Source organism: Diaphorina citri, unplaced genomic scaffold, assembly GCF_000475195.1.
Source record: "Diaphorina citri unplaced genomic scaffold, Diaci psyllid genome assembly version 1.1 scaffold963, whole genome shotgun sequence".
Classification (NCBI taxonomy): Eukaryota; Metazoa; Arthropoda; class Insecta; order Hemiptera; family Psyllidae; genus Diaphorina; species Diaphorina citri.
The window spans coordinates 24,476-34,958 of record NW_007378394.1 but is presented as its reverse complement, the minus strand read 5'-3'; positions in this window follow the sequence as shown (position 1 = coordinate 34,958).

The window sequence follows — 10,483 nt, the reverse complement described above, 5'->3', positions numbered from 1 at the left end:
ATTTTTTTTTTTTTTTTTTTTTTTTTTTTTCATCATATCGTGTACCTACACTAAGTTTTAAACATCCTGAAAAGAAACATGTCATGCACCTGGGCTGAAGAGTTTGCAAAAATGCACATTTTTGACATGGACAGTCACGACACTAATCTGACCAGGTCGTCAAATTTAATTCATTATAAAAATCCATAATTATGCCATATTTAGGTTAATATTGACTTTGGCTACCATTCCGAACAAGTTGTCTGACATTTGCTGGCCAAAGTTCAAACGGTGCCAAATTTGGCCCATTGAAATGTGTGCCAAAAGTGTCCGAAAATTGTTCATGTCTGACGTCAGAGCAAGTTCTTCTTGTGTCGAATTTGCACACTGAATGGATGGAATAATTGCCAAAAGTGTCAAAAAATAACTGTCTTCATATCCAAATCCGAAGTTTCAGCCATTCTTGGAGAAAATTTTGCACAGCAATTGGAAAATTGAAATGTTTACTATTTTCCGGTTCGTTTTTGAGTTTCAGCCATTCTTGGAGAAAATTTTGCACAGCAATTGGAAAATTGAAATGTTTACTATTTTCCGGTTCGTTTTTGTAAGCTACGCCGAGCAAGACCACTAAATGGATGAGGGACATGAACGGCCATGCCTTAAGGATTTACTAGCAGAAATCCGGAGCGAAGCGACGGGTTTCGGCTAGTGTCAAATAAAATAAAATAAAACACCGAATTGAAAATTGAAATATCTGCCAAAAGTGTCCGAACAATGTGTATCGTATAACTGAAACGTCAGATTATGTACCTATTTCGATTCTTACATGACCACACTTTTCTGAAAAACTGGTCTTTTTCGGAGCCCGGTTCTTAAATTGAAATATCTGCCAAAAGTGTCCGAACAATGTGTATCGTATAACTGAAACGTCAGATTATGTACCTATTTCGATTCTTACATGATCACAGGTATTTTCTGAAAAACTGGTCTTTTTTGGAGCCCGGTTCTTAGCGTCATCAATTTGGCTCATTTGGCTCATCTTGATAAAATAGCAATGGGGAGTCGAACATATTTTGTCAAAATGTCAATTTATTTCGGTACCAGAAATTTGGCGTCGAGTTTTTGGTGGTTGGATTTCCTCTTTTCCCCACCCAACCACTTTTTTTTTTTCTTTCACTGTGAGCCTTTGACATATATCTTTTGTCTTTTTTTTATCTTTTGGGTCAAATTTTGATCAACATTTTCCCTCCTATTAATCATTTGGTTATCAGTTATCATTATCAGAAAGGTGTATTCTTTAAGAGTGTTTGCAATGTTATCTAGAATATATATGTATCTATTCCAAGATCCACGCACCATCTGCAAATCTGCACACATAATATATGCAGTGTCCACGCACTTCAACCCAGGTACCCTACACATGTGTAGACCATTAATTTCCATTAAGATACACTTCCTGATTTTCTTCAGGCAAAAATCATAATCACATTTGATGAACCATTACACCTGTCATCGTCACATTATGTCTTTTTTTACAACCAAGTCCATCTTGAATTTAATCGACTTTATCACATGCCTTCTTGATGTCAATTTTCCACTAAGGACATAAAAAACTCTGTATTAATAAGTATTAAAATTTTAAATTTAATTAGTGAATTAATAATTTTATACCATCATTCCATCATAGCTTGTGCCCTAATGGATATGGACAGTTAAGTCTGAATAAAATTTTTATTGACTTTATCATATACCTTCTCGAAGTCAATTTTCCACTAATGAGGTGATTGCGGTGAAAAATAACTTTGTACTCAGTTTAAATCAACTAATAGCATCTCATTCCATCATATTTTAATGCATATCAATATGATATCATAGATATGTGACCATGTGTTGACGCACTTAAGATCGTAAGATTAATAAGTCATATTGACAGCCAAGTACAAACAAAATTTAATGGAATGGATATGGACAGTTAAGTCTGAATAAAATTTTTATTGACTTTATCATATACCTTCTCGAAGTCAATTTTCCACTAATGAGGTGATTGAGGTGAAAAATAACTTTGTACTCAGTTTTAAATCAACTAATAGCACCTCATGCCATCATTTAATGCATATCAATATGATATCATAGATATGTGACCATGTGTTGACGCACTTTAATAAGATCGTAAGATTAATTAGTCATATTGACAGCCAAGTACAAACAAAATTTAATGGAACTCATCATATTATGACACATGCCTTCTTGATGTCATTTTTTCCAGGAATGAGGTGAAATATGGCCGCAAAAGAAGAGATTAGGTACAAGGGTACAAGGTTCTTCTGTATTTCGTTCTTCTGTATCTAGTATCTACACTTTATAAACTTTCTTGCTATAAATGTTTCTCTCTTCTTCGTATTTTCTTCTTGTTCCTCTTCTTCCTCCTTTGTCTTCTTCCTTTTGTCTATTTCCTTCTTTCTTCTTCTTCTTCTTCGTCGTCTTCTTCTATTACTTCTTCGTAGTCGTGTCTTCTTTTTCTTCTTCTTTGTCCACTCGTCCACTCCTTTCTACTTTCCTTATCATATAAACAAGTGGAATGAGGTGAAATATGGCCGCAAAAGAAGAGATTAGGTACAAGGGTACAAGGTTCTTCTGTATTTCGTTCTTCTGTATCTACACTTATAAACTTTCTTACTATAAATGTTTCTCTCTTCTTCGTATTTTCTTCTTGTTCCTCTTCTTCCTCCTTTGTCTTCTTCCTTTTGTCTATTTCCTTCTTTCTTCTTCTTTGTCGTCTTCTTCTATTACTTCTTCGTAGTCGGGTCTTCTTTTTCTTCTTCTTTGTCCATAGATGCCTACTCCTTTCTACTTTCCTTATCATATAAACAAGTTATGTGATGTAGTTTTATTTTACGATCATCCAATTTGAATAATTCTTCCATTCATTCGGGATAGAACACGACTGATAGGGAACCATTAATGGGACTCTCTCTCTCTCTCTCTCTCTCTCTCTCTTTCTCTCTCTCTATCTCTCTCTCTCTCTCTCTTTCTTTTATGGGATATTTATTGCTTTACCACATTGATCTTCTTGATGGGTTAATGCCGGGTTTTACCTTTGGTTCCATATGGGCCATAAAATGATCTCGTGTGTGATCATTATATTATGGCTTTTAATAACTGGTGTATGGTCCGCGGTAAGGAGCAACCTCAAAAAATATCCTGACTTCCTGAGCTTTGAAATATGTAGATAATATGATAGTAGGTATAATGGTATATCGATCTATCTTTGTAGATAATAATGAGTTTATTCTTTCATTCTTTACAATATTCTATATTCTTTCCCGCTCTACATTTATGCTCTACAAAACGCTCTAGGATAAACAAGGTATATTCTATTCTATTCTATTCTATTCTATTCTATTCTTAACATATTCTTCATCATCCCTGTAAGTACTTCTGTACTTTTAGGGACCATAACTTCTTCTTATTATGTAAGGTATTGTAGATAATAGGACCATAACTTCTTCTAGGTAATGTAGATTGTACGAGTATATAACTAGGAACATACTCTATCAAAATATCTGCGACTTCCAAATCCAAATGCCATTTGAATGCCACTCTCAAAGAATACAAAAAGGTTACAAATGGTGTTCATGATGTTGTAAACAAAAACCAACTACCGATACTAAAGCAAGTAAAACAACCATTTGATGGGATTGCACAATTCCCACATGCGTTTGCCAATAACCCCTTTTTTTACACAATTTCACTTGATCGATCTTTTTCTCTCATTCCTACATCAAATCATTGAAGAAGATACCAAAAATCGTGAGAACATCCATCTTCCTAAAAAAGACCATAATACCAGTGGATGAAATCAGTTATATCCGGTTTTAGGAAAGAAAAAACCAACAATCCTCAAAAGATAAAAATCAGAAACCTCCCAAAAAACCAAGTGTCCAAATTTTAAACCAAGAATTTATTCACGATCTTAACATCTTAAAAGACAAGTTAAAACTGTTGAACATTTCTGCTTTAATAGGTGTACCTACCTCAATGTGATTTTTAGACACAAATTCGGAATTTCAGTTTTTTTAGGCTGTATTATTATTATTATTTTGAAAAATTATGAATTCAGCAGAAAAATATTATCATCATAATAATTTTGCAAAATTATCAATTTAGACAGAAACTTAAACTTTGTTCGCTCGGTTTGACGTAGGTCGCTAATCTTTGGCATAACCAGTTCCACTCATTCATTGTCAACTTGATTCGAACGGTCAATTAATAATAATAAATAAAATAGGAAAATATTAAAAAAGTATATAAAAATTTTAATACCATAATTTCTCCCTTATGAATCGAATCTATCAAAAAATCATGGCGTTAGGCTACTGATACTTATTTGGCGGCATGCATTTGAGGACATGCAAATTTTTGGCAAAGTCGGGTTTTGGGATTTCTTTATTTTGGCAGAGGAGATCTTCGTTTTTTTTTTGCAAATTTTAAACGGATCGATGCTGTCAGATTAGGTTTGCGACTCTTCAAATTAATGTTGTTGGTCTTTTGTTGGAAATTTATAATACAGGGTGTATCCTAGGAGAAGACCTTTTTTCAAAATGAGAAATGAACTTTCCCTCATACTGGCTCATACCTGTAATGAGAGAAGAGGATTGGGCATGAGTTGTATATTTCTTTTGGATTTCCTCCTCTTCTGTAGACCATTTCCCCTTTGTAGGCCTGTACACACCAGTGTAAAAAGATGGTTGAATTACCTACCAATGGACATTTTGGAAATTGATTGCAAAGGAGGCACTTAGTAATGCTGTGATAACCTCTAAAGTGGTGACTTTTGAAAAAGTTCTGCTTGGACACAGATCCCCTTTGTAAGCCTGTACACACCAGTGTAAAAAGATGGTTGAATTACCCAATGGACATTTTGGAAATTGATTGCAAAGGAGGCACTTAGTAATGCTGTGATAACCTCTAAAGTGGTGACTTTTGAAAAAGTTCTGCTTGGACACAGATAAAATAATTAATTAATGATTTTTTTTTTTTCGTCATATCGTGTACCTACAATAGGTTTTAAACATCCTGAAAAGAAACATGTCATGCACCTGGGCTGAAGAGTTTGCAAAAATGCACATTTTTGACATGGACAGTCACGACACTAATCTGACCAGGTCGTCAAATTTAATTCATTATAAAAATCCATAATTATGCCATATTTAGGTTAATATTGACTTTGGCTACCATTCCGAACAAGTTGTCTGACATTTGTTGGCCAAAGTTCAAACGGTGCCAAATTTGGCCCATTGAAATGTGTGCCAAAAGTGTCCAAAAATTGTTCATGTCTGACGTCAGAGCAAGTTCTTTTTGTGTCGAATTTGCACACTGAATGGATGGAATTATTGCCAAAAGTGTCCAAAAATAACTGTCTTCATATCCAAATCCGAAGTTTCAGCCATTCTTGGAGAACATTTGAAAAATTGAAATGTTTGCTAAAACTGTCCTAATGTTATACGTCCATGTCTGACCAAATCCTCTTTAATTTTGCACAACAAATTGATGAATTGCCAAAAGTGTCAAAAAAATATCCGTTTATAACTTGAACTTTATTCGATCAAATTTTAATGGTCTTCTTTTAGCCAATTTTGCACACCAAATGAAAATGAATGAATTCCACCTGATGTTTACGTATTGGTTGTTACTGTTAATGTTTTCTTTTTAGGTATCGTTTGTTACCTATTATTTGTTTTCTCTTTTCACATTAGGTTTTTTTATGTATAGTGACAGGTCATACATACTTCATCTTGCATGTCAGACCTTTATCTAATAGGTATATAAAAATGAATGTGTGTGTATTTGTTCGAACTGTCCGAAGTTTCAGCCATTCTTGGAGAAAATTTTGCACAGCAATTGGAAAATTGAAATGTTTACTATTTTCCGGTTCGTTTTTGTAAGCTACGCCGAGCAAGACCACTAAATGGATGAGGGACATGAACGGCCATGCCTTAAGGATTTACTAGCAGAAATCCGGAGCGAAGCGACGGGTTTCGGCTAGTGTCAAATAAAATAAAATAAAACACCGAATTGAAAATTGAAATATCTGCCAAAAGTGTCCGAACAATGTGTATCGTATAACTGAAACGTCAGATTATGTACCTATTTCGATTCTTACATGACCACACTTTTCTGAAAAACTGGTCTTTTTCGGAGCCCGGTTCTTAGCGCCATCAATTTGGCTCATTTGGTTCATCTTGATAAACTAGCAATGGGGAGTCGAACATATTTTGTCAAAATGTCAATTTATTTCGGTACCAGAAATTTGGCCTCGAGTTTTTGGTGGTTGGATTTCCTCTTTTGGCATGTATATTTGGTATGTATGAGTAGTTTTTTGGTTTTGATTTTCTCCTTTTTGTTGCATATTTGGCATGGATTGGCAATTTCCAGGTCAAATTTGATGGTTACGTCAAATGCTTCTCTGATTTTCTGATCCTAGTGAGGTTTGACATGGTTTTGGTATTTGTGAATTTCTGCTAGTATATGTTTTGACATTTTCTGCATGTATTTTTAAAATTTTCAATTCGCTAACGATTCGATGAACAGGTATTTCCTTGGAATGTTCCGGTTTACCATTTTTGATATATTTTCTGATCCTAGTGAGGTTTGACATGGTTTTGGTATTTGTGAATTTCTGCTAGTATATGTTTTGACATTTTCTGCATGTATTTTTCAAAATTTCAATTCGCTAACGATTCGATGAACAAGTATTTCCTTGGAATGTTCCGGTTTAGATACTATTTTTGATATTTTTTCAAAATTTCAGTCCGCTAAGGATTCAATGAACAAGGTATTTGAGTATTTTCTTAGAAATTGCGAATTTTTAATTTTTTTCCTTCTTTAATATGTTATCTTCTATACTTTTTATTTATTTTACATTATTATTTCCTTAATATTTTTTTCGATTTACTTCTTTCGTTATTCTCTTTACAAAATGACGACACATTTTTTTCAAAATGTCGATGTCGTTCAGAATGTTGTGTGCATCATGGATCGTGTCCAACTCTATCAGGATGATGATGTGTTCTTCTTCTCCATTGAAACTGTTTCAAACTAACCGCACGTATGTTAATGGTTCTCGAGTTTACGAGTTTATTATATTTCTGACTTACCTATGAGTTATATGACACTTGAGATATGAGAAATATTTTACTGACTGATGGGTTCTTCTTCTCCATTGAAACTGTTTCAAACTAACCGCACGTATGTTAATGATTCTCGAGTTTACGAGTTTATTATATTTCTGACTTATGTAGTTATATGACACTTGGGATGTGAGAAATAATTTGCTGACTGATGATCTCAGTTATCTATCTCGGTCTACATCTTCAAATACATATCTGAATAACATTTTGCTTTTGGATAGCATATTATTTAGCATCCTTATTGATGGTTCTTTTATCTCTTCTGCCTAATGCTTCTTTTCTATGATGGTCTCAGTTATCTCGGTCTACATCTTCAAATACATATCTGAATAACATTTTGCATTTGGATAGCATATTATTTAGCATCCTTAGCGATGGTTCTTTTATCTTTCCTGCTTAATGCTTCTTTTCTGCTCAATACTGTCCATTTAGTTTGCCTTTTTGTGTCTGATATAAATTATAAACCAACCTCAGTGGTGCAGTGGTTAGCACGGTGGACTTTGAATCTGGAGGTTGGCGGTTCGAGTCCAAGTCATGTCATAAAATTTAGCGTAGTATAATAAGCGGGGAACGACATTTGTGACAATCATTTATGCTTAACACAATTAAAATTCCTCCTATGAATCCAATTATAGCAAAAGTTACAGTTTATACTTCGCTTGTCTGTATAGATTTCGATTATCTATTTATGTGTTCCGTTCTCACCATAATTACCGAATGGTTTTTCCCAATTTCGATGGAATTCAGCAAATTTAATCCATTTTAGTTTAGGACTATTGCACTGGGTGCTTCCCCTAGCTTTGTCTCGTGTGGGTAAGTTGTACAACAGCTTTTATGTCGTTCTCGTCCGTGAGCTCAACTTGTTTTTTCTTCTCTTTTTCTTCTTCTTCTTCTTCTTCTTCAAGTTCTACTTCTTCTTCTTCTTTTAATTCTATTACTTCTTCTACTGCTTCTTCTTCTTCTTTTTATTCTACTTCTTCTACTACTTTTTTTATGTGAAACTGGTTCTCCCGATGATCAGAAATCCACTTGTTACTACCGAACGAAACCGGGTTTGTGTACTCTTTGTGCTATACTTTGGTACCTAGATTACGATTTTTTTTTTCTTCTTTGTTGTATAAGCTAATATTTTGGTAGGTGGTGCTCAGGTACCTTAGTTGATGTTAGTTGATGCTATTACATGTCTGTGTTCTGTGCTATGTACGAGGTTTCTAGACTGATGCTGCTACGGTACACATCCGCGAATGTTATAATGCTTGTTTTAAAGCTTGAAGTGTCATCTTTGATTGAGAGGTTAGTTTTGGTTTTACTCCAATTAGTTTTGGATTATGCAAGATCCTTTTGTACTCATGGCCTTCCCTAATTATTCGTACCCCAAATTCGTATTTTAAATTCAAAAATATTGTACGAAATACCTACATGAGACTTTGTTTAGACTGCGGGAGTAAAGGGACTTTTCAGTCTCATTCTGGCAGTGTAAGCAGGGTATATTCTATTCTATTCTATTCTAATTAGATGGTCTGCGTCGTATCTGCCTTCTGAATCTAATTCAGTCGGAAACTATATGTAAGATATACTTGTTCATACAGATGATGTGATCATGTAAAAAAATGAAAAAAAAAAATAATAATAATAATCTGATAATGAATCAATCTGCTACCCCTCAGTAAAATAGTCACAAATTATCATAAAAATCTATATAAAATCTATTAAAATTCTTGGTACAATTTATGAGAAAAATTCCCCAGTAAAAAATGTTTTTACGGAAAAAATGCACTTTTGGCAAGCGATTCCAGAAGACAACCGCAGGTTTTTCATGATTTCATTACGTTAAAAAATAAGGTAGTAGTTAGTATAAGTTAATTTTTTCGCATGATCAACTTATGATTATCATAAATCATAATCTAAATTACACATCTTCTAGTCGGTTGGAGAACAATACTGTTTATTGAGCATTTTTTATGATTTTTTTCTCTCGAAAATGGGAGTGTACAGAATCAGATGCTGATTCCACTTAGAAAAGGCTTCATTGCCTTTGTAGAAGAAAAAAAATCGGTGAAATTGGGGGAAACTCAGGGTACTTGTTCAGAACTCACGTCAATGAAAAATTGCTAAAAAAAGAACTGTCACAATTGAGCGTGATTAGTGTTACTTTAGGGCTAGGTTAAACACAAAAAAGAGCTTTCTTTTTCATTGTCGTGGCTTCTGAATAATTACCAAAATCAGTTTTCTACTTGGTCTGAAAAGACGGTTTTTCTTCTTCTTGGCCTACAATCTGGTCCTTGGGCAGTATTGTCTCTTAAACGATGATTAATGACGTCAAGTGAGGATGGTTTTTCTTCTTTTTTGATGACCACCAGGAAATGCTGATGACTCGTTTTTGAATGACCAATGAAAATGGCCTTTTGAATAACCAATCAAAATACACTTTGAATAGCCAATCAAAATAGACTTTTGAATGACCAATCAATCAAAATGGGCTTTGAATAGCCTATAAAGTGGATCTAACACATTTCCTGGATTTTTGCTCTTGCAGGTCCATGATATGTAGGTATGTTCATATTAGGTTCTTCGTAAGTTATCTCTTAGCACTCCCAACATCAGAAGTTCGAATATCTTTTGGTATTTTTTAACGGGAGGCATTCCAGTGGACGAAAAGCTGGTAGTGGAAATCATTGTGGCGGAAGCACCCCTACCTATACAGTATGCCCCTAGAAGTCCTGCTAGATACCCCTTTTTGAATGGCTAGGAATTTTTGAATTCTGATTCTAGGATTAGGAAAGGGCATATGGCCCATCCTGTGGTGGCATTAAAAACCAGATTCAACCTTGGGAATCCAAAATTTGCGTCCCTAATATTAACTTACATATGTATTCTTTTTACGGAAATATCCTCTGGTCCCTTTTGGTCCCTCTCTGCCTTTTTGGTTCTCCTTATCAAGTTGACCCACAGAACTTACAGGGCATATGGCCCATCCTGTGGTGGCATTAAAAACCAGATTCAACCTTGGGAATCCAAAATTTGCGTCCCTAATATTAACTTACATAAATATGTGTTCTTTTTACGGAAATATCCTCTGGTCCCTTTTGGTCCCTCTCTGCCTTTTTGGTTCTCCTTATCAAGTTGACCCACAGAACTTATATATAATGACTGCTGAAATCCTCTGGTCCCATCACGCATGGTTGAGGTACACCACATAAAACTCCACAGCGACACATACGATGACATCTGTTTGGATTGCACTAATGGATGGTTTTCCAGTTTAACCTCACTCGGGTATACGTTTAACCTCTGTATTTTTCTCGTCACTAGCT